We start from the raw sequence: 24,543 nt of genomic DNA, 5'->3' as shown, positions 1-24,543 counted from the left end.
AATAGCACAAGTGGGTTTAAGTAACAAATTCGTCAAAACTGCCTGTGCAGATTAGCTGACTTTGGAAGCCAGTACCGAACAGCTCAGAATGAATTAGAGAATGAGGCTTATATGGTTGGAAAGCTACGGATGTCTATTTTCTGGAAAATTTCACAGATTGTTAATATCATTTTTCTAGAAGAAGTTATGGCCGTTTTAACACTGAAAGGTTCATAAGAGGCTGAGCAGTTTGTAACTGCAATGAAAGCAATAAACCCAATAAATCTAGCAGCCAAAACTGATGCAGCCAAGAACAAGTCAACTGACACCTATTCAAATATAAAAGGGAATGGAATTAAAGATGAGGATTAAGAGGGAGTAATTGGCATAAAGTCTACCCAAAGAGTTACAATTGTTTTACCATTTCCTCTCATTTATTGTCATCACTACATGGCTATTAGTGGTAGTGGGTGAGTTATGGAAAAGAAAATGGGGCAGCAAGTTAAAAAGGGAAAAAAGGCAATGCAGCAGTGGGGCGGGGGGAAGGAAGGAAGAGGAGGCTTTAGTCGATTTCTTTTGATTCTATCTTCTCAAACTCATGTCTTTCTTTTGGTTTAATTTGAGAATTGTGTAACTAAATTTTTAGTAATTAGGGGCTGTTTTGAAGCCTTAAATATGATTGTAAGTTTGTTATGACATTTTGTTTGAATTACTTTTATGAATGGATGAAAATTGGTTTACTACTTATGTCAGTGATGAATTCTTTATGTGTTTTCTACGGATGCATACTTAGTAAGCATATTTAGGATTCTAATGCTATGAATATGTGTGTGTCTGCCCTTGTCAAATGAGGACCTACATATGTTCTAGAGTAGTACTTGTTAATTGCGATTAACATGTGAATCAATTTCTAGAATAAGTAAGACAACACTAGTACTTACGATGCCTTGTGATGACTCAAACTCTTTTCGTTCTTAATGATTTTTACTTGTTAAATCTATGAACACGCCATTCTAGATTGCATGTTAGAGACTAAGTTAAGTTGAAAATGTCATTCTCTTAACATACTACATAAGAAAGAGTAATATGTTGAGTTCTAACATTGAGCCAACTTGAGCATCTTCATTCGGAAATAGAAGGAATTTGAATGAAACATAACATGTTTGCATGATTATTTGGTGGTGGATAGCAATTCCCCTAACTCGTTTTTCTTAATTTGCGAGCTACTTAAAATCTGTTTTTGTCCTGTTTTTGTTCGATTTAATTTAAATAGAAAATCAACTCCAAAAATCTCAAAAATTTGTGTGAGTGTAGCTCTGTGTGTCTAGTGTTTGCATATAAACTTTTGTAGACTTTAGATAAGTGTAAGTTGGTCTAATAATTATTTTTCGGTGGCTGGCCAGTAGGGACAGCAACCCAGTTTTTGTGACATTTTAAGTAATTAGATAAAACAATCTTTTGCGGGAAAGACCCTTATTTTCATATGCTACAATTGACAAATCTTAGTGTTAATAAGGAAAATCAATAGGACATTTGTGTGCTACTTTGTGGTGTGTGCATTTAATCTTATCAAATTTTTGGCGCCGTTGTCGGGGATTGTTATTTCTAGTTACTTATTTTTCTATTGTTTTATTTTCTTGTTTAGTTAGTGTTTTTGTTTTTGTTTTTATTTCAGGTACTCTTTGTAGTATATGCATACTCAAAGGTCCAAGAGCATTGACCTAGCTTCCTAAGATCTTGAGCTTGAACGAACACTTCAAAAGCTTCGAGAAATCAAAGTGGAATTCAAAGTGCGAAGACCAGAAACGTGTTAAAAGTGAATGGGCATAGACTCAACCCATATTACGAGTCTTTTGTGGAGCATGATGTGGAGGAACATTTGGTTATGTCCACCCTTGAAGTTGATTGCAAAATTGAAGTTTGGGGGTTATCACTTGCTTTTACTGCAAATTGGGGAAGTTTTTAGTCCAAATGCTTTATTTTGTTTCTTACTATTTTATTTTATTTTATGCATTATTGTGTTTTCTGACATTGGGGACAATTTCTAGTTTAGGTTTGAGGGTAAGGATTGAAAAAATGATCAAATTGAAAATTTTCATCCCTTCGACTAAGAACTGGTTTGATTTGTGTCTGTGTTGTTTCTTTTTGTTTTCTTAATTAGTTTTGTTAGCTCTAAAAAAACCAAAAACATTTATAATAAAAAATCCGGAAGATTTGAAAATCCAAAAAATTGTCTTGTTTTATTTATTGTTTTGAATTAGATTTTTGTTAGTTTCCCGACCCAATGATACAATTGGAGTGAATTTGAACCAGGGTGACCAAGAACTTAGTAAGCATGTGTTGTGTGAAATTCCTGATTCTCTTGTTAGTTTTGTACATGTTTAATCATTTTTGAAAAACCAAAAGTACATAGCCTTGTTGATGTGAAACTAAAGCATGACTTAAAGCTTCATATGTGAATATAGTAACCATATACAACCTATGTGAGTTTTTGAGCCTATTGAAAGTGTGCATTTTTCATACACTCATATTCTTTCATGCATGATGAACTTACATGACTTACATCTCTAGAACTTCGTAACGATCTTTCGAAATGTTTGTCATTGATTGCATGAACTTGAAAAGGATAGAGGCATTAGGTTTATCACCATGGCCCAAATAAGCATGTTTTCTAAAGAAAAATGATATTATTAAATTGCCAATTTGAGCCCTATATGTTGAGCCTTTTTATTTCTTATCACCAGATATGTCTACCCTTATATCTTACACATTTTTCCTTACCCTTTCCAAGCTAGCTAGTGAGCAATGTGAGATTGTCTTATGAGAAATGTTTGTGAAGTACTTTGAAGGAGTTTGGCAAAAGAATAAGTCTGGGGGTATTTCATGTTTGTATTTAGTTATGAAAAAGAAAAAAAGTCAAAAAAAAAAAAAAAGTCAGAAAAAAAAGAAAGAAAAAGAAAAATTGTATACAACGCAAACAAAAAGTATTTTTAAGTTTCAGTTTAGGGGTGTGGTTGGAGGTATTAGTAGAGTGGCTGAAGAGCTTGAGTTCTTATAAATCTCAACAAGAGAATTGCTTGCAATGTAGCTTGGAACTTGTGTTTACCTATCCTTTCATTTCTATAACCCTCTCCCTAAACCTCATTACATCCAATAAAAGTCCTCTTGATTTAAGTTTTGCAATTATGATTGTGGAGTTGTGATCTTTATGCAAGCTTATGGTAGATCTTTCACATTTGATTCTTTGAGCGAAACACGTTAAACTAAACATATGTGTGATTGAGTGTATGTCCCGTGAGAATGTCACTAGTTTGCATGTGGAGTTTTTTTTTAAAAAAAAAAAAAAAAAAACTGGAAATTGCATTAGTATGGCTATTACACACTACATTTCAAGGATGATTAGAAGGTTACTGCTAACGTTTGAATACATAAGATGAGCTTGTATTAGCTTGTTTGGTGCTAGCTAAGGTTCTGATGATTTGTTTTCTTGAATGAAATTCTATGAGGGTCATCCCTTAGTTCCCTTCTTGAGAATTTGACCTCCATGTTAAATTTTATATGTGAAGTTATTAGTATCAGCTGCAAAAGATTTATTAATGCATTAGTAAAGAAAATCGTCAATTAGTTTTTGATTCTCTAAATCTAAGTCTATTACTTTTACTACATCTTATGGTCAAAACCCTAAGTCTATGCCATACAATGAAAACTAAAACAATAAAAATACAAAACCATATAACTCCATATCAATAAAGCTATACAATCATTATTACAAAATGACAAAAGTAAACATATTCACCACCAACATTAACCCCACACCAACTCAAGCTACACAAACCTCACCACCACATATCAAAAGTGTGAAGGACTATTGGGACCATCAAAAGTATAGATAAATCATGGAAATAAGATAAATATTACTCACTATATTTTGGAGGCTTTCCAAATTTGTGAAATTTCTACGACATGCTCACATTTCATCAAAAATTTACTCGCAGTCCACCAAATTTCAAGGATTCCCCACGAATTTCAGAATTTGAGAGTCCTAATCTAAAGCAGAATTGATTCTCTCTCGCCAAAATTCCCAATTTGCCAAACTTTAGCTTTTCAGATCTCTCTAACCGGATGAGGAAATGGTATAAGGGGAAAGGTAAAAGCCCTCCACCAAAAGGCCACATGAGTCGTCAAGTGCGGTTTTTTAACGAAAAATTTGACGAGTTATTGACGGAAGTACCGCATCGATGTGCGGCACTAAATGTCAGAGACCAAATTTATTGATTTTCAAATTGAGGAACCAAAATGATGAGTTAGACCATTTGTGATAAGAACCCTTATGATTGAATCATAATACTCATCTGATTGAAGATAGTCAAACTCTTTGACTCAACTTATGAATAACGTGTTGTAGCATAAATTTAGAAAGAGAAAAGAAAAGAAAATCAACATAAAAAAGAGAGAGAGGGACTTGGGATTTACACATTATTTGTTTTTGGAATATAATCTTACGGCAGACGATATATAAATGCTACATATAATTGTCATAGTAATTGTTAGCCTAATTGTTATTCCAATTCATAAGTTTTAGTCCTTCGTGTTCAGATGACATTGGCTGACCACTGTGCATTTCAATGAACTCGAGCACACTGGATACAATCTCCTCAAATCCAACAGCAGCCGTCGTATCCACAACCAGCTTGGGAACATCGCCCAAATCATATTCCGTGCACCCGCCGTACCCATCCAACAGCCTCACCATATCCTCCCACGTGGACGGCTTGTGCCATTCGGCTCCACCCTCAGCCGCAGCGCGTCGCTCGAGCCTCCGGCGCCACTCAGCCTCGTCCTTAGGCTTACACTCCACGACCAGCACGCGAGCCCCGCACGACGACGCCAGCTGGGTCAGGTGCTCGAGGTGGGCCCTACGGGAGAGGGGCGAGTCGACGATGACGCTGAGGCCCAGGCGGAGCTGCGTGGACGCGATTTGCCAGACGACGCTGTAGGACGTGTCGTTGAGCAGGGAGGAAGCGGCGGCGTGGTGGGACTGGAGAGCTTGGAGCTTGTCGCGCACGTCGTCTTTGTCGATGAGAGGGAGTTTGAGGGTGGAGGATAAGGAGTGGGCCAGGGTGGATTTTCCTGTGCCCGGGTGGCCTTTCATTGCAATTAACATTGGAATTCTACCTCCTTTACCTTCTACCTTCGCCATCTCCAAGGGGATGCAAATACCGCATGATTGGGGTTGCTTTTATGTTGCTATGGACCCTAATGGGGGCAAAGCTTAGTCACTAAGCTTATCCTAATCTTATTGGTTTCTTTTCAGATAGGCCTGTATGACTAGGTAGAGTTAAACGTGATTAAAATTTAAAAGATTCAGTTTAGGCGACAATAATAATGCGGTCGGCGCATTTCCGCACTAATCTCTCTTATGATTGGCATACCTGGTCATGAAGTTAACGCTGCGTTTTCGGTTTTGTTTATTTACGGTGAATAAGTGAGATTGCCAGTTGGCTCCTATGGTTTTCACCAATCCCTCTCTTTATCTCTCACCATGGGACAAGCTTGTCGTTGCCTAAAGGATATATAGGGTAGGTAAAACATTTTTTATTCCCAATTTGTTGCAACATTCCACGTGTTCCTGATCTATGTACATGTGCACTATAGATAATCCAAGAAGTAGGTTTGGACATTGTGAGACCATCTTCAAAGAAGATGTTAAATTGTCAAAATTAGTAATAACGGTAAAAAAAGACATTATTAATGTTTTCAAAATGAGAAGTCAAATCTAATGTGACATGACATGAATTGACATCTCTCTCCCTTGCTGCCAAATTTGACAACACCTTCAGATTTTTTTTTTAATTAATTATTAAATTCTTTTTATTAATTTTTTTTTTAGTGCAAAGCATTATCCTTTTGTTTCTTTTCATTCCCACGGCAAAGAAAGTACATAAATTATTATTTTATGTTTAAAATTTGACATATAGGTTGGAGAGCAAAAATTTAAAAGATGTCAAAATGCCATGTAAGTCTTTAAATTTAAATTTTAGATTTAAAATTTGACATCTCATTTAAAGATAGTATTACTCACTTATTCGATAAAAATTTGACCACGAAAGGATAAAGCTGTTTCTCGCGTGTTGAAAGAGGAGGATAACCACAAAAAATTGACCACTTTCAATAAAAAGGGAAATATATGGTCTCCTTTGTTGGAACTTGTGAGGGACTGAGAGTCCCACACGTCGCCCATAGACCTTTTGAAAGTCCCCTTTATAAGTGAATCACTCTCTTATTGTTTGATTGGGCCAAAGTTATGGACATTGGACCTTGAACTTAGAAGGTTTGGGTGTAAGTATTAAATGCCAAAGATGGACCTTGAGGTTTTTGAGCTTAGAAAGAGCCCCAAGTTCAATCTTTAAGTTTTTGATTTTAGGATTCAGTTTTTTCCGAAAGGATAAAACTGTTTACAAAAGCAGTTACATCCTTTCTGAAAGGGTAAGAATGAACATCTATAACTGTTCAAAAACGCCATTATATATATGGCTGTGATATCATAAACGTTCATATCAATTTCATCGCTCTCTTTTGATCCTTCATAGTGAAACACATGGTAAATTCGCCAAGAATCCAAGTTCGAGCGCAAGAACTTGGATTAGATGGTTGTATCTTCCAAGATAGACGTCTGTGAACTTTTGCACTAGTGTAGGGGTGAATTTCTGTCTTAAGAGATTGCTACTGCAAGCCTCTATCTTCCATAAACAAGTAATTGAATATTGTTGTGATTTTATATGCAATTTTATTAATTGTTCATATTTTGGTATGTTGTATATATACTGAAATTGTCGTTCGAAATAAACTGTGCAATTATTATATAATTATATAATTGATATTTGATTGGTTCTAACATCCTATAGCAGCATTGAACTTTGCCAACGTTTAACCAAGATTTTCACTTCAAGCTTGTTACTGGTATAAGCTTATCTGAATTGTTAATCAAACCAAAATCATTGCTTTCGCCCGTCTTCGGATAACGGATCCGAAGCTAGAGTTTGGGTGCGTTCTTTTTGCGCGTTCGTTCATACAATTTTTTGTATCGTTCGCAGGAAATGTAGTCAAAAATAAATTTCCCGGAGAAATACACTTGGGGAGATCTAAAACGATGAATGTGCTGACAGAATACATGACGATGCGCCTAATAAGAGAGCAATGGGAACGTCAAAGTGGCTTGTAGATTCAACTTCATATACTACATCATATAAACTACACCAGCAATACCCACCACTGCTAGGGCTTCTTCTACGCAGCCAGTGTCCGCCCATCTAACAAACTACAACATACAGTTGAGATTCATTTGTAATCATCACTTACCTGGCGCCATTCCTACGCTTCTTCCTCGAAGTTGAATTAACCGGAGGAGGCTTCTGGCGTGCGGTCTTGGAAGTCGAATCAACATGTGTCCAACGCTGTGACTTGGCCGGTCACGCAAGTTTGCTGCTCCATTTCTCCTCGACGGCATTCTCTTAATCTCATGCTCCTGAAATTCTGGCAATGAAGCTTCTCGAAGTTTAGAATAGAGATGATAACAGATTCCAGGCTGGCAACGGCTTGCTTGGCCCTCTCGCTGGTTGATACGTTACTATAAGGATCATAATTTTTTTTTTTCTTTCATCCGACCTGTATCAATAACATAAACAACATCATCTATGGTGATGGCAGTTTCAGCCATATTAGTCGAAAGAACAATTTAACGGCAACCCTGAGCGGCGCGTTTGAAGACCTCCTTCTGCTCAAAAGATGGAACCATTGAATGTAGAGCTATTATCAGAAACTTTGAAGAATCTCTGAAATGGGGATCAATAAGAATCTCTCCCGGGTCTTATTTATATCATCCCACCCTGAAAGGAAAACAAGGATGGCTCCATCTTTTGAATCATTACAATTTTTTTTTAATAATTGCTCTATAAGAACCACATCAATATTTTCACTAAATAAGCATTCAAAATCTTGATAAATTTTTACCCCAGAAAGGGACATGCACTGGGCTTAGATGGAAGTTTGCAAAGTAAATCTACCAATGTTCCCATGGGAGCAGGTTTTATAACAGTTAACATCAACCAAAATACGTCATAAGTGTAGGCACTCTCCTCCATGCAATTTACTAGGTGTTTCCTTGATCACAAAACAACCTACCTAGCCGTCTTGCCTTTGTCCAACAAACTCTACTTGCATGTATCAGATTTTCATGTAACATTATAATTTGGGAACTGTTATAAGCACTCCAAAAATCTCATTTTACACTCCTCACAAGTGTATTTTTCTTTCTAATTATAGAAAGTTTGGAGTGCCAAATGAGATTTTTGAAGTGCTAATAACAGTTCCCTATAATTTAGCCTCAATATTAGAAGTGCGAGTTTAGAAGTATCTAGGCTGTAACATTAAAAGTGAGCCGTTTTAATCCTATTGTAATCCTAACTAAATATAGCAAACTTTTGTCCTACTCAATTTAAGACCTTTAGACTACAAATCTCCCCATAGTTCTAACAAGCAACCCCCACTGGTTTACATTGTTCTGTCATCACTATGGCTCATCCAGACAAACACCAAGAGATTTCTTTCTTATTTTATAGATTTTATTTTAACCACTGAATAGAAGGCTCAGTGTCAATTAGCCAACATGTATCATTCATCAAGACTATATCAAACACGCAACAACCCTTGTATCGAAACATCAAGCTTTCCAAAGCAATAGGTTCAGTACCCAATTAATGTTAGCTTGATACTCCATATTCATTTAACATATATTGAAAGTTCAGAAATTAACTCCACATTAGTAGCCAACCACGTCATACAAGTAGTATCAACCCCATCCCCTTTAGCAGTCACTAATAAATAAGGCAATTCCCACATCACCAAAAAAGGGTTTGATCAACGTGCACACCTGATGAGGCACAATGCCTAGATTGTGTCATCCAAAGATCCAAAGTTCAAAGTTCAAAATCTTCTCAAAAAAAGTTCAAAGTTCAATTCAATCATCCAAAATGAGTTATAGGACCAAAGTCTAGTGCAGAATCAGGTCAAACAATTAAATACGTGCCAGATTCAGGAACATTAAATATATATATATATATATATATATATATATATTCGATATAGCTTACTGTACCATATATAGAAATTGAGGAGCTTGGATTTTAACCTATCATGCATCAGTGTCTTTGTTTTTTTTTCTTTTTTTCTTTTTTTGTGTGTCAGATATCATGCATCAGTGTCTAAGCATTCAACCCACAACTATGTGGTACGAGTATCTCATCACATATAAATTTACAAGTTCATAAGTATCCTGCTAACAGTGGTGTTCATGTTCCTCAAAGTGCTCTAAACCAGATAAATCTGCCTCCAAATTCATGACTGAAGATAAATCCCACTATTATATGACCAGCTTACCAACCAAATAGGGTTTTCTTGCAAGGGCAGTACATGCACTCCACAAATGCCTTAAGACAGTAAAACATCCTTAATTTTTCTTTTTTTTTCTTTTTTGAAACTAGGGCATCCAAGTCTTTAACCCAAATAATCACTTGGCCCTCTACCTCGCCCACAACATTTGGGGAGCGAGAAACACTAGCATTTTCTAGGTGGGTACCGTGGGAGAGGGTCGAACCCCAGACCACTTGGGAGCAAAACCAAGGACCTGACTGCTAGACCAACAACTCTTAGGTAAAACATCCTTACTTATCAAGCTCTAAGTTGCTTTTCTTATCTATCAATTTTTTTCCAATCTTGCTACTCCCCGAGTGATTTCAACAGAAATCCTACTAAAAAGTAAATGAACAACTGCAGCTCTAAAACAACTATACACTTCATTGCATATCATTGCTAAGACGCAGAGAAATTTGTGAGAGTGGCCTAAATAGAAAGAAAAAGATATGAAATGAAATTCCTTTGAAACAAAGGTTCAGGACACATTGTGATAAATATACCATAAGAACACAAAGCAAAGAAATCGTAACCTGTGTTGTCTTTCCGCACCCAGTCTCACCAGATACAAGAATTACCTGTTTTCAAACATAGAACAAACATTAAGCCCCAAAAAGTTATGTACGAAATACATTCAAGTCAAATGAAGGTTAAATGACGTAGGCAAAACAGAGATTCTAGTAAACAGTAACAGACCCAATCATTTTCAGGTAAGGTACTATCACATATTTAACTTAAAGTAGGGAATGTAAAAATAATGTCGTGCTTAATGTGATCATAGCTGTTAACTTTTATTTGTTACAAATAGCTAATAACTTTTAAAGCACCAAGTATGTAAATTTCAAATTATCCTGGTGAGATTCAACTGTCGATGTAATGACATCCTTGTAGGATATAATTGGAAGCTTGGACTTGTCTTAAAAAATCTGCATGCATAAAGCCACAAAAACCTTGTCATGCTGAGACTACTATTTTGAAAAATATGACTTCAAATTTGTGTAGAATGATAATATGGGTACAACATCGGTGAGATCAGAAGAACCTTTCACAAGTCAACGTTGTTCTTTATTTTAGAAGCAAGTGATGCCACTTCTTTGCAATTTCTTCCTTGTTCATCAAGGGCTTGCGAAACTTTGTGTCCCTCTTCCATCTGGGCGCTCTCATTCTTATCACTACTTTTCCCAGACACTTCTAACTCCTCCACATGAGCACAGGGTGGGTAACGTACGAACAAGTCACTTAATACTTCTTTTGTGCCTTCGGAAAATGTCAAGCGAGTGACACTTGGTACATCACTGTTCCTTCTTTCCAACTTTGTAAACGGAGATACACTGCTGTTCCCCTTTCCTATACAGAGGTCAGGTTCATTATCAGTAAAACAAGTAGAAAAGGGCCAAACGGAGATACACTGCTGTTCCTTCCTTCTAACTTTGTAAACGGAGATAAAAAAGCTGAAAATTTTCTCTTTTCTTTCAGTTCCTGAAAATATGTGAGCATGTAAGATTCTCTCAAATTGAAATAAACCACATTTTGGCACAATCACAGAGGGCATAGCTACAAGCACACTCACCCTCAATCTTGGATTTCATACTCCATCTCCTGCATTGTTCATGCACTTAATCTCGTTCAAAGCTCGAGAGACCGGCCTCGAATGTGTAAACTGCAAGCAGATTCCCATATTACTCAAAAATAAATAAAAAAAAGTATTCATACAAACATCAAAAGCACCCTAATTTCAAAAAATAAAAAAAAATTAAAAACTGGGTATTTTTGAATCACAAAAACCCAGCAAGCAACAGAAGCGAACATGGTTTAAAACGCAATCGATCGCAAAAATTGATTAGCACGCAGATTAACCCAGGAACTTAATGTTAATAAGAAATAAAACTTTACCTTCATCAGTTGAAACGTTGAACCGCTGGAGTGCATTAAGTAATCGGTTCTTTGTGGGTTCATCAACCTGAGAATGTTTCTGCTTCTTCTTCGCCATCCCTCTTCTTTTTGCTTCCCTGTTCGTTAAATTCCGACTCTGGGTCTGAGTTTTGGCGCCCAGATCGAGGAAGATAAGAAGATTGACAGAGAGAGAGAGAGGGGGAGAGAGAGAAAGAGAGAGCGAGAGAGTCGGTGGTGTTGTGAAAGGTTGGGGTATCAGCGTCTGGCTCTGCCCTGAATAGTTGGCGACTGCTGCTGTTTCCGAATGGTGGTGTTTTAAGTTGGGCTCTGTGTTTCGCAAGTTAGTTGTGTTTTTGCCTTCCTAGGCATACTTTTTTTTTTTTTTTTTTTTTTTTTAGGGCTGGTTTGGTATTGTTGTGCTTTGAAAAAATGTTGATGTGAGAATAAACGGATGTGGTATATTAATAAGCGGTTGTGAAATAAAGCAGTAAAGTGTTTGGTAAACTTTTTTGTAAAAGTACTTTTGGAAAAGAAAAAAAAAAAGCAGTATGATAGTGTTTGGTAAACTTTTATGTAAAACAGCTGTGATTGTGTGAAATGATAAAAAAAGATATAATACTAGATATGCTATTAATTTAATTTTCTTAACAAATAAAAGTGAATTACTAAATATATTTTATTTTTAGAAGAAAAATATTTATAAACTTTATCTTAAATATTAATTAGTATGACAAACTACTTCAATTGAAATATTTTAAACTGAATAGCTGAGATTCATTAGTACAATATTGTTAATGTACTTGAAACTAGTCTAATTAGATGCATTCATCAAACTTGTTGCTATTCTATTTCTTAATGTCTCTATCTCATGTGATCCTTCAACTTGATAATTTTGATATTCATCATCACCATCATCATCAGTACTATCGTTTTCTTCACAAAAGTCCATGGGGTCATCAAAATGGCGATCACATTCAGAATACCTCTGTATGTAGTTATGAAGAACCATTGTAGCAATGACAATCTTCACTTGCTTATTGAACGGGTAATTAGGCATATCCCTTAAAATTGCCCATCTTTTCTTTCATACCCCAAAAGTTCTTTCAATGATGCTCCTAAGAGAAGAATGTCTGTGGTTGAATACCTCTTTATGACCATTGGTTCAGCACCCTTACGAAAGTCGGGAGATGATATCTTTCACCTTTATATGGTCCAGAATAACCTCTCATTTGTGGGTACCCCGCATCTACTAAGTAATCTTTTCCTGACAAATGAAAATTTTGTTTTGTATTGTAATAATTATGCAAAGCAAGTATGTAAAATGTTATAATAAAAATATGAAGATTACCATTTGGAGGCTTAGAAAAGTTTAAATTTGGATTCCGTAGCACGGATAGAAAAACCTTGTATCATGTGCAGTGTTTTCCCATCTGACACAAGCAAATGTGAATTGCATTTCAAAATTACATGCATCCATAACATTTTGAGTTGGTATTCCTTTCTTACCAATGTATGAAACTTGATCCGGAGGTGGTATTGAAGCCTCATCATGCACTCCATCTATGGCACCAACACAATCCTAAAAATAATAACAGAGAAGAAAACCGTCAACCTACACTTATAATTTGCAAATAAGTTAGAAGACGAGTCAAACTTTACCTTAAAATAAGGTATGTATCTTGTATTTCTCCTTATTTCTTAGGGAATGCAATGAAACTCTGAATCCATCGGTTTGATAATATATATTGCCATCGTACATACGATATCCAACATAGCACCAAAATATCTACTAACAGTTTCACTAGAATGTTGAAATCTCTCTTGAGCTAATCTATTTTTCACACCATGTCCCAACATATGCAAGAACATTCATAATATTTCAGTTGCATTCATTTTCCTTGAACTTTTCAATCCATAATTAGTTTGCAAGTCATTAGATACTCTATAAAAGACATCTTTGTTCATCTTAAACATTCATCATCGCACATCATTTCATTGTAGTACTTCCATCAACCAAGTATTAGCTGTATGGGAAGAATTCATACATGGAGTTTTGTGGACATATTTTAAATAATATGTTTCAACAACTCTCGCTACAGCGCATATAATTAGACCATTATCCAACTCCTCAACATCATCATCAGAGGTGTTCATATTGAATATACATGTAACCTAACACATAATTCAACATTCCACAAGTCATAATCCGACATTCAAGAACAAGTCAATCCAACGTTTCACAAGAAATCATAATCCAACATTCAATAAACACAAAATACAAGCAACATTCAAAACATAGTCTTAATGCAAAGTACAAACCACACAATGTCCTAATTCATAATTATAGCTTCTTATTGTTCTTTGTTGAACATATATTTCAACCAAGTCAGCTAGACTTCAGGATCCTGCATCGTGGTAAACACATCTCGCTTCTCTGCAGAACAAAATAAACATGTAGCAAACAACCATAACTCGCTAGGTGGCTCACAACCAAGCAATTATGCAACAACCGCTAACACTTCTGAAATACTACTACCTATATGCAGCGACCTCATCAATAAGTTTGCAGAACTCCTAGTTTCATAGGCTTCAACAAAACGGTCAATTTGACCACAAAGTTTTGTAGCACCTCCAATTTTTTTCCCTTTCTTATCAACCTTCTTTTTTCGCAATTCTCCTTGGTTAACTGCTTTTTTTTTCCCTTCCTACTTGCTTGCCTTAGATCCTGCATAGTCTCAGTTTCTTCCTCATCATATGAATCAATTTGTCCTCCAGATTCCTCTCTTGACTCTGGTGGTAGTACTCCAGATGAAGGTGCCCAGACATGTTCACCGGAAGCAACTGTACTCGAGAACATCCTATCTAACTTGTCCTCCATCTCAGGACTAATGTCTTTTTTCGCAATTTTCCATATTCTTTGTTTATCTACAAGTGAGAAAGAATATGGTTAATACACATTGTATGATATCATAATACATATCAAAAGATAAATATACAAACCTAAATTTTATTATTCCACCACTACTCAGAGGCATCAATGATACCCTTGCTCGAATTCCACCCTAGGCCAGTTTCTTTACCAACTAGCACTTTCCACAACTTCCACTCATTTTTAAGTGCATCCCACTTGTTTTTCAATTGCTTTTTTTCATAATCATACTCTGTCTCTGCCTTGAAGTTAGCTCTAATATTTGCATATCCATCTTTGTCAAAGTGAGTGCCCGGACGATTTCCAACCTCAACCTCCTTGATGCAAACATCGCAAAATATAGATATATTGTGCGCATTCCATGTAGCTACAGGATTTGACGAAGATGCCCCTTTCTTTGCCATCGATACCAACTACTAATTTGTGTATATACGTACATATATATATATATATATATATATTAAAACAAGAACAAACGATATTGTAATATAACCAAGAAATAACCAATAAACGATCCACATACAACTACAAAAGATTACTTCACAGTTTGGGTTCAAAAAGTTTGGCCTAGCCAGTCTCAAGACAGAATTCTACTATCCACAATAGATCAGTTTCCAACCAAAGGTCATTATTAGTTTAAAACAAGTAAACCTATATAGCATAAAGAGCAAGATTTTGCAGCATAATTCATGAGAAATAGCAGGTCTATATGAGAATGGACAAGGACATTTTCTCCTTACTCAAAAGAAACTGGATCAAGCTAAAGGAAAGACAACACATTTTCTTCTACTAAACAAACAAAGAGATGATGACGATAAATGCTATGGTACATGATGAAATCGAAAATTACTAGTTAATGCTATTGAGAAATGACTTATCTCTCTCTCTCTCTTTCTTTCTCTCTCTCTCTTAATTTTAGTCATTGCCATCTGTTACACATGTACCATATTTGTTGAAAAAAATATATTATGTATCCTACCTTTAACATATACATTTTCCTAGCTACAACATCCACCACAATGTGTTGAGCTAGCTAGCTGCAAATTTATATGCGGAGCAAAGTGGGGAATTTGCATGAAACCATGACCAAGTCTTCAAAAATGTGATACTCGACAAGGTGTTGGTCCAGTTTTAATTTCCTTATCTAACAACATCACAAAGATCTTCATGCAAATGAATTGAATGGTTTCCAATTTTCTAGCTCACAAATATGAAAATGGTAAAGATGGATGTGAAAAGCACTTCAGAAATCTTTCATGTGGCCCATCGTAAGTTACATGAATTTATGGGTAGAGCTCCACTAGTTTTGAAGCAACCTCATGGACCAAATTGTAATTAAATACATAATCTTATATTTAACACAATATCCATTCACATTGAATATGGACAAGGATGAGCTTATCCTAGTTCAAGTTTTTTATACAAGAACAATGACATTGGAAATTGATGAATTGATTTTGGAGATTGACTTAAATTGGGTTCAGGTTCTATCCAGTACACAACTCATTAACATTGGAAACTGGGTTCAGGATAATGACATTGGAAATTGATGAATTGATAGCTAAATAGTACACAACTCATTAACATGACTTTACACTGGAAACTATGGTGTGCATCCATTTTCCAGGTACATTTATGTTTGTACCACAACCATATGCGTCTACATCGATGTATCTATAGTAGCTACAACAATGACATATACTTACTGGGTGCTGGGGTTGAGGAAAAAGATGCAATCTAAGCTTGGCCATCACCATTTAAGATAGAGCTCGACTGCGGGAGTAACGCTAGTTTTGTTCGTGGTAAACCAACAACACACATAGACCATATAATAGACACATTTGGCAAAAGTGTAATCCTCACTATAATGGTGATTTGTTAGACAACTACCAAACCAAGTTTGCGGGAGAATTCAGAAACTTTCCATAACCAAGTTTCTTGTAATGGTGGAATGAAGAATTCAGAAGAAAAAAAAATGACACATAGCATAAATGAAGAATTCAGAAAATATATATATATATATATATATATATATATATATATATAACACGATAGTAGACTGAGAGAGAGATAAGATACGAGCACTGGCCTAGAGGTTGGAGTTTCAGAAGAGACTGCGAGAGCTTGAAAAAGACAATGAAACGGCATCGTAGAGGGGTGAGCTAAATCACAAGAGACACATGACAAATCAGAAGCACAGTTCACATATCAGAAGCAGAGCAAAGCTTTATAAGAAATTATCCCTTACCTAAACCCAAATCAGAAGCAGACCTTCTAAAAATATGAATAGAGAAGTAATCGTTTCTCTCTCAATTTTTCTTATTTCCTCCACAAACCCTAATTTTTTCCACAAACCATATCATCTTCCCCAATTAATTTTTTCCCCACCCTCCATCCCTAATTGTTTTCGTATCGATGGCAAAGAAGGGGGCATCTTCGTCAAATCCTGTAGCTACATGGAATGCGCACAATATATCTATATTTTGTGATGTTTGCATCAAGGAGGTTGAGGCCGGACATCGTCCGGGCACTCACTTTGACAAAGATGGATATGCAAATATTAAAGCTAACTTTAAGGCAGAAACATGGCATGATTATGAAAGCAATCAACTGAAAAACAAGTGGGATGCACTTAAAAATGAGTGGAAGTTGTGGAAAGAGCTAGTTGGTAAAGAAACTGGCCTAGGGTGGAATTCGAGTAAGGGTACTATTGATGCCTCTGAGGAGTGGTGGAATAATAAAATTCAGGTTTGTGTATTTATCTTTTAATATGTATTATGAGATCATGCAATATGTATTAACCATATTCTTTATTACTTGTAGATAAACAAATAATATGGAAAATTGCGAAAAAAGGCATTAGTCCTGAGATGGAGGACAAGTTAGATAGGAGGTTCTCGAGTACAGTTGCTACTGGTGAACATGCCTGAACACCTTCATCTGGAGTATTACCACTAGAGTCAAGAGAGGAATCTGTAGGACAAATTGATTCATATGATGATGAAGAAACTGAGACTATGCAGGATCTAAGGCAAGCAAGTAGGAAGGGAAAAAAAAAGCAGCTAACCAAGGAGAATTGTGAAAGAAGAAGGTTGATAAGAAAGGGAAAAAAATTGGAGGTGCTGCAAAACTTTGTGGTCAAATTGATCGTTTTGTTAAAGCTTATGAAACTAGGAGTTCTGCAAACTTATTGATGAGGTCGTTGCATATAGGTAGTAGTATTCCGGAAGTGTTAGCAGTTGTTGCATAATTGCCTGATTCTAGCGAGTTATGGTTGTTTGCTACATGTTTATTTTGTGCTGCAGATAAGCGAGAGGTGTTTACCACGATGCAAGATCCTGAAGTCTAGCTAACTTGGTTGAAATATTTGCTAAACAAAGAACAATAAGAAGGTATAACTATGAATTTGGACATTGTGTGGTTTGTACTTTGCATTAAGATAATGTGTTGAATGTTGCTTGTATTTTGTGTTTATTGAATGTTGGATTATGATTTCTTGTTAAACGTTGGATTGACTTATTCTTGAATGTCGGATTATGACTTCTTAGTGATTGTTGGATTATGACTTGTGGAATGTTGAATTATGTGTTAGGTTACAAGTATATTCAATATGAACACCTCTGATGATGATGTTGAGGAGTTGGAGGATGGTCTAATAATATGTGCTGTAGCGAGAGCTGTTGAAACATATTATTTAAAATATGTCCACAAAACTCTATGTATGAATTCTTCCCATACAGGTAATATTTGGTTTATGGAAGTACTACGATGAAATGATTTGCGATGCTATAGAATGTTTAGGATGAACAAATATGTCTTTTATAGATTATCCAATGACTTGCAAACTAATTATGGATTGAAAGGTTCAAGGAAAATGAATGCAACTGAAATATTAGGACTGTTCTTGCATATGTTGGTACATGGTGTGAAAAATAGATTAGCTCAAGAGAGATTTCAACATTCTGGTGAGATTGTTAGTAGATATTTTGGTGCTATGTTGGATATCGTATGTAAGATGACAATATATATTATCAAACTGATGGATTCGGAGTTTCGTGGCATTCCCCAAGAAATAAGGAGAGATACAAGATACATGCCTTATTTTAAGGTAAAGTTTGATTCGTCTTCTAACTTATTTGCAAACTATAAGTGTAGGTTGACGGTTTTCTTCTATCTTATTATTTTTAGGATTGTATTGGTGCCATAGATGGAGTGCATGTTGAGGCTTCAATACCACCTTCGGATCAAGTTCCACATATTGGTAGAAAAGGAATACCGAATCAAAATGTTATGGCTGCATGTAATTTTGACATGCAATTCACATTTGCTTGTGCCGAATGGGAAGACACTACACATGATACAAGGGTTTTTCTATCTGTGCTACGAAATCCAAATTTAAACTTTTCTAAGCCTCCAAATGGTAATCTTCATACTTTTATTATAACATTTTACATACTTGCTTTGTATAATTATTACAATACAAAACAAAAATTTCAATTGTCAGGAAAATATTACTTGGTAGATGCGGGGTACCCACAATTGAGAGGTTATTTGGGACCATATAAAGATGAAAGATATCATCTCCCGGACTTTCGGAGGAGTGCCGAACCAACGGATCATAAAGAGGTATTCAACCACAGATAATCTTCTCTTAGGAGCATTATTGAATGAACTTTTGGGGTATGGAAGAAAAGATGGGCAATTTTAAGGGATATACCTAATTACCTGTTCAATAAGTAAGTGAAGATTGTCATTGCTACAATAGCTCTTCATAACTACATACGGAGGTATTCTGAACGTGATCGTCATTTTGATGACCCCATGGACTTTTGTGAAGAAAGCGATAGTAGTGATGATGATGATGTTGAATACCAAAATTATCAAGTTGAAGGATCACATGAGATAGAGGCATTAAGAAATAGAATAGCAACAAGTTTGATGAATGCATTTAATTAGACTACTTTCAAGTACATTAACAATATTATACTAATGAATCTTAGTTATTCAGTCTAAAATATTTCAATTGAAGTAGTTTGTCATACTAATTAATATTTAAGAAAAAGTTTATAAATAATTTTCTTCTAAAAATAAAATATATTTAGTAATTCACTTTTATTTGTTAAGAAAATTAAATTAATAGCACATCTAGTATTATACCCTTTTTGGTCATTTCACACAGTCACATCTGTTTTACATAAAAGTTTACCAAACACTATTATACTGTTTTTTTTTTTTTCTTTTTTTCCAAAAGCACTTTTACAAAAAAGTTTCCTAAACACTTTGCTGCTTTATTTCACAGCCGCTTATTCTCACAGCACAGTCGCTTATTCTCACAGCACAGTCGCTTATTCTCACAACAGTTTTTTTTCAAAGCACAACAATACCAAACCAGCCTTTACACGAACGGGGGGGGGGCGCGCTGCGCTAACCCTTCATTTTGGCCATGACTGTAGCTTAGCCTGCATTGTACCTAGCACTTAAGTTCAAATCTCATTATTTATAAGAGTATTGTTGACTAATTTATCCAAATGTGTTATTTTATGTGCAAATATGTTTTTGACAACATATAGATTGTGATTATGATGAATGAATCTCATTGAGCGTATAGTTGAAATCCACGACTCATATTGAGAAAGTCATATTGTATTTTATTGTTGAAAGTTATTTAGTTATGTTTAATTAGTTTTTAATTAAATAAAGCTAACATTGCAACATAGAGTTCAAGTCAAGCTGGAGTCCTAGATTGTAGGAGTTGTGGTTGAGTCTGTTCACCACGTTCAAATTTGCTTCTGTTGCTTAAGGTAGTTGAACTCCCCAAAATCTGCACATGTTGTGCTAGTGGTTATCGTGGAGATTGTTATTTTCTATTTAAATTGTAAACATTGTTTTTAGATAGATGAGAAGAGAAAAGCTGCAGTTTCCATTATCTGGTATCAGAGCCCCTTCTAGGCCTGAACAAACTTGAGAAAAAGGGTGAAAGATTGTGTCTTGCAGTAGTAAAAAAAAACAATGGCAACTAACAAAACCACTGAGAGTTTTGTTTAACCAATGATTCCAAGGTTTGATGGTCACTACGACTATTGGAGCATTTTGATAGAGAATTTCCTCAGGTCAAATGAGTACTGGAATCTTGTGGAATTAGGGATTGACGCCCCAACAAAGGGAGTTGCGTTGACTGAACAACAAAAGTGGGTTGCTGAACAGAAGCTGAAGGACTTGAAGGTGAAAAACTACCTTTTTCAGGCACTTGATTGATCTATCTTGGAGATTATACTCGAGAGGGAGACCTCCAAACAAATATTGGATTCTTTGAAGAAGAAATATGAAGGGTCTGAGAGGGTGAAGCGTGCACTGCTTCAAACTCTAACAAGGGACTTTGAAACTTTACAAATGAAATCAGGTGAGTCCATCACTAATTTCTTTGATAGAACTCTAGGAATAGCAAGCAAGATGAGATCCAATGGTGGCACCATGGAAGAAGTCAAAGTTATGGAGAATATTATGAGATCATTGACTCCAAAATTTGACTACATTGTTTGTTCAATTGAGGAGGCAAAATATGTTGCTAAGTTATGAGTTGATGAACTACAAAGCTCTTTGTTAGTGCATGAACAAAGACTTAACCGCACCACTGCCAGTGAAGAACAAACAGAATTGAAAGCTTCCACTTTTTTCTAAGTCCTCAAGTTCTCGATGAGGAAGAGGTCGTGAAAGAGGTGGACGAAGTAGAAGAATAGGTGGCCGAGGCCATCGAGGTGGTGGACGATCTGGATATCGAGACAATAGCAAGTCACCTTGTGTTTTCAAAAGAGATGATGACTCTGAAGAAAAAGGAGCATACCACTTTGATAAGTCAAAAGTGGAGTGCTATAGGTGTGGAAATTTTGACCACTACAAGAATGAGTGCTACACTAAGTTACCAAAAGAAAAAGGAGGAAGAGACATTTTTGATGGCTTTTCATGCATTTATAGAGACTCATCAGGAGACATGGTATGTGGACACAGATTGCAACAATTGCATGAGTGGATATAAGTCTTCCTTTCTTAATTTGGATTTAAGCTTTCACACGGTGGTAAGTTTTGGTGACAAATCAACAATGAAAATGATGGGTAAGGGACATATTCAAATCAAAACCAAAAATGACTTTATTGAAACTATTTCAAATGTTTTTTATATTCATGATTTGAAGACAAATTTGTTGAGTGCTGGGTCAATTACAAGATAAAGGTTACAAGATTATAATATATAAAAGAGTGTGTGAAGTGTACGATCCAAAAAGAGGCTCCATTGCTTTTGTAAAAATGTCTTCCAATAAACTGTTTCCTTTGAAAATCAAGATTGTGCAGGCTTGCTTGCTTGGCAAAGAAGATAACCTGTGGAGATGGCACTACATATATGGCCATTTGAACTTTAATAGCTTGAGAACACTTCACCAGAAAGGGATGGTCATTGGCTTACCTGAGATAACTCGTCCATCAAGGGTGTGTGAAGAATGCATCACTAGGAAACATCAAAGAGATTTTTTTTTCCAAGTGGCAAGGCAGCAAGGGCTCAATCAATCTTGGAGATGGTTCACTCTGATCTATGCAAACCAATAAATCCCATCTCAAATGGTAACAAGAAATATTTCATCTCCTTTATTGATGATTTTAGTAGGAAGACATGGGTCTATTTCTTGCAGGAAAAATCAGAAGCATTTGAAGCATTCAAAAGCTTCAAAACTCTAGTTGAAAATGAATCAGACAAGAAGATTAAAACACTAAGAACTGACCATGGATGTGAGTACTGTTCAAAGAAGTTTAATGCATTTTGCAAAAGGAAAGGCATCAAGAGACAGTTGACCACTACCTATAAACCACAACAAAATGGTGTAAGTGAAAGGAAGAATCACACCATTCTTAACATGGTTCAAAGTCTGCTAGTCAAAGGAAGTATTCCTAAGAAGTTTTGGCCTGAAACTATGCTATGGTCAGTTCATATTTTAAACAGAAGTCCGATATTTTCTGTTAAGAATATAACTCGTCAAGAAGCTTGGAGTGGATTAAAGCCTGCGGTTGATCACTTTAGAGTGTTTGGGTGCATAACATATACACACATCCCTGATGAGAAAAGAAAGAAGTTGGATGACAAAAGTGAAAAATGTGTTTTCCTTGGTGTAAGTGAAGTCTCAAAAGCTTACAAACTGTACAATCTAGTGACAAAGAAGATAATGGTAAGAAGGGATGTAATATTTGATGAAGACACCATGTGGAATTAGTTTGAAAATAGATCGGTTCAACAAAAAATTCCAGTCGATGATGATTCAGACAAGGAAGATGTTGCAACTCCTGAAACTCAAGCCCAGCAACCATCTCAACCTAAATTTTAGTCATCTCAACAATCTGAAGAATAGGGATACAATTTGAGAAATGAGAACTCAAGGAAGAGGCTAACATAGATGATGGATTACGATGTAAGTTATTCAAGTTGTGATGATGAAATGGTTCACTTTGCATTATTTGTAGACAGTGATCCAATCACATATAATGAGGCTGTTAAAGAGGAGAAATGGATGGAAACAATGGACAATGAAATCAAGTCCACTAAGAAGAATCAAACCTAGGAGTTAACTGATCTTCCAAAGGGAAAGAAAACCATTGGTGTTAAATGAGTGTTTAGAACAAAGTTGAATGAAAAAGGTGAAGTTGACAAGCACAAAGCTCGTTTGGTAGACAATGAAATCAAGTCCATTGAGAAGAATCAAACTTGGGAGTTAACTGATCTTCCAAAGGGAAAGAAAACCATTGGTGTTAAATGGGTGTTTAGAACAAAGTTGAACGAAAAAGATAAAGTTGACAAGTACAAAGCTCATTTGGTAGCTAAAGGCTACAGGCAGAAACATGGCATTGATTACAAAAAGGTGTTTACCCTAGTTACAAGGCATGACACGATCAGGTTGGTGATCTCTCTCGCAACTCAAAATTCTTGGTCAATTTTTCAGTTAGACATAAAGTCAGCATTCTTGCATGGCAACCTGCAAGAGGAGGTGTACATTGATCAACCACCTGGCTATGAGAGAAAAAGAAGAAGAAAATGTGTTTAAACTAAGAAAGCACTCTATGGACTGAAACAAGCACCTCGAGCTTGGTACAGTCGCATATATGCTCACTTTGCTAAGCTTGGATTTCACAAATGTCCCTTCGAGCACTCTTTATGTCAAGACTAAGGAAGGAGGTAAACTACTCATGGTGTGCTTGTATGTTGATGACTTGATATTCACTGAAAATGATGCTAAAATGTTTGATGAATTTAAGAAGTCTATGATGAAGAAGTTTGAAATAACTGATCTAGGATTAATGCACTATTATCTTGGATTGGAAGTCATTCAAACTACTACTGGTAAATTCGTCTACCAGAAAAAGTATGTGCATGACATTCTTAAAAGGTTTCAGATGGATGATTGCAAGCCATTTGGAACTCCAGTTGAAGTCGGTTTAAAGTTATGCAAAGACAAAGGTGGGAAGGACGTTAACAGTACTTTCTACAAACAAATCATTGGCAGTCTCATGTGCTTAACCTTCACAAGGCTTGACATCATGTATGCAGTGAGTCTAGTAAGCCGATATATGTAAAAACAATTGAAATGCATCTCAATGCAGTGAAGAGAATTCTCAGGTATGTAAAAGGGACAACTGATTATGGTGTGTTTTATAAAAGGGAAGATGATTATGGTTTTATTGGGTACATAGATAGTGATTATGCAGGTGATATAGATGATCGTAAAAGCACTTCTGGGCACACATTTCTGCTCAACTTTGGTGCAGTATCGTGGTACTAAAACGCAATAGATTGTGACACTTTCCTCAATAGAAGCAGCAGCAGCTTCGAGCTCCTGTTAAGCCATGTAGCTAAAAAAAAATGCTTGAAGTGCTTAGTGATGTTCAAAATAGACCAACGACCATCTACTGCGAAAATATGTCAACTATTAAGCTATCAAGGAATCCAGTCATGCATGGGAGAAGTAAACAAATTAATGTTCGTTTTCATTTTCCATGTGATCTGTGTAGAGATGGGAAGATTGAACTGGAATATTGCAAGAGTGAAGAGCAGGTTGCAAACATCTTAACTAAGCTTTTTGAAGCAGCTTGCATTCGAGAAGTTGAGAAGCATGTTAGAAGTTTGTTCACTTCGAAGCATTGATCAGGAAGATGATTATGTGATGGTGGAGAAACCCTAAACTATATTTTTTTTCCTGTAAAAATCAATTTAAGGGAGGGTGTTGAAAGTTATTTAG

At 35.9% G+C, this 24,543-nt stretch overlaps 2 long non-coding RNA genes and 3 pseudogenes across 6 annotated transcripts; 3 read left to right on the top strand and 2 right to left on the bottom strand.

The window, feature by feature from the left end:
• Positions 1-6,810: 6,810 nt before the first annotated feature.
• Positions 6,811-7,817, top strand: LOC148689436 (uncharacterized). Its single transcript, XR_015958680.1, has 2 exons — positions 6,811-6,939; positions 7,074-7,817. It is a non-coding gene; the product is annotated as an uncharacterized LOC148689436 (long non-coding RNA).
• On the bottom strand, positions 7,180-11,688 carry LOC137708216 (uncharacterized). 5 transcript variants are annotated; one of them, XR_011064765.2, is made up of 5 exons: positions 11,341-11,688; positions 11,018-11,107; positions 10,490-10,794; positions 9,981-10,373; positions 7,180-8,908 (listed from the first exon to the last, which is right to left on the bottom strand). It is a non-coding gene; the product is annotated as an uncharacterized LOC137708216 (long non-coding RNA). The 5 variants fall into 5 exon arrangements; XR_015958679.1 differs by having other exon boundaries at positions 9,981-10,025; positions 11,341-11,687; XR_015958678.1 differs by having other exon boundaries at positions 9,981-10,926.
• Positions 11,689-12,075: 387 nt separating this feature from the next.
• On the bottom strand, positions 12,076-14,673 carry LOC148689435 (uncharacterized; annotated as a pseudogene).
• Positions 14,674-16,684: 2,011 nt separating this feature from the next.
• Positions 16,685-17,657, top strand: LOC137749538 (uncharacterized; annotated as a pseudogene).
• Positions 17,658-17,879: 222 nt separating this feature from the next.
• On the top strand, positions 17,880-19,225 carry LOC148689434 (uncharacterized; annotated as a pseudogene).
• Positions 19,226-24,543: the final 5,318 nt, after the last annotated feature.

This window comes from Pyrus communis, chromosome 17 (genome assembly GCF_041283825.1).
Source record: "Pyrus communis isolate YQ-2024b chromosome 17, ASM4128382v1, whole genome shotgun sequence".
Lineage (NCBI taxonomy): Eukaryota > Viridiplantae > Streptophyta > Magnoliopsida > Rosales > Rosaceae > Pyrus > Pyrus communis.
The sequence above is the reverse complement of the archived record's forward strand: the minus strand, read 5'-3'. Positions and strand labels throughout refer to the sequence as shown.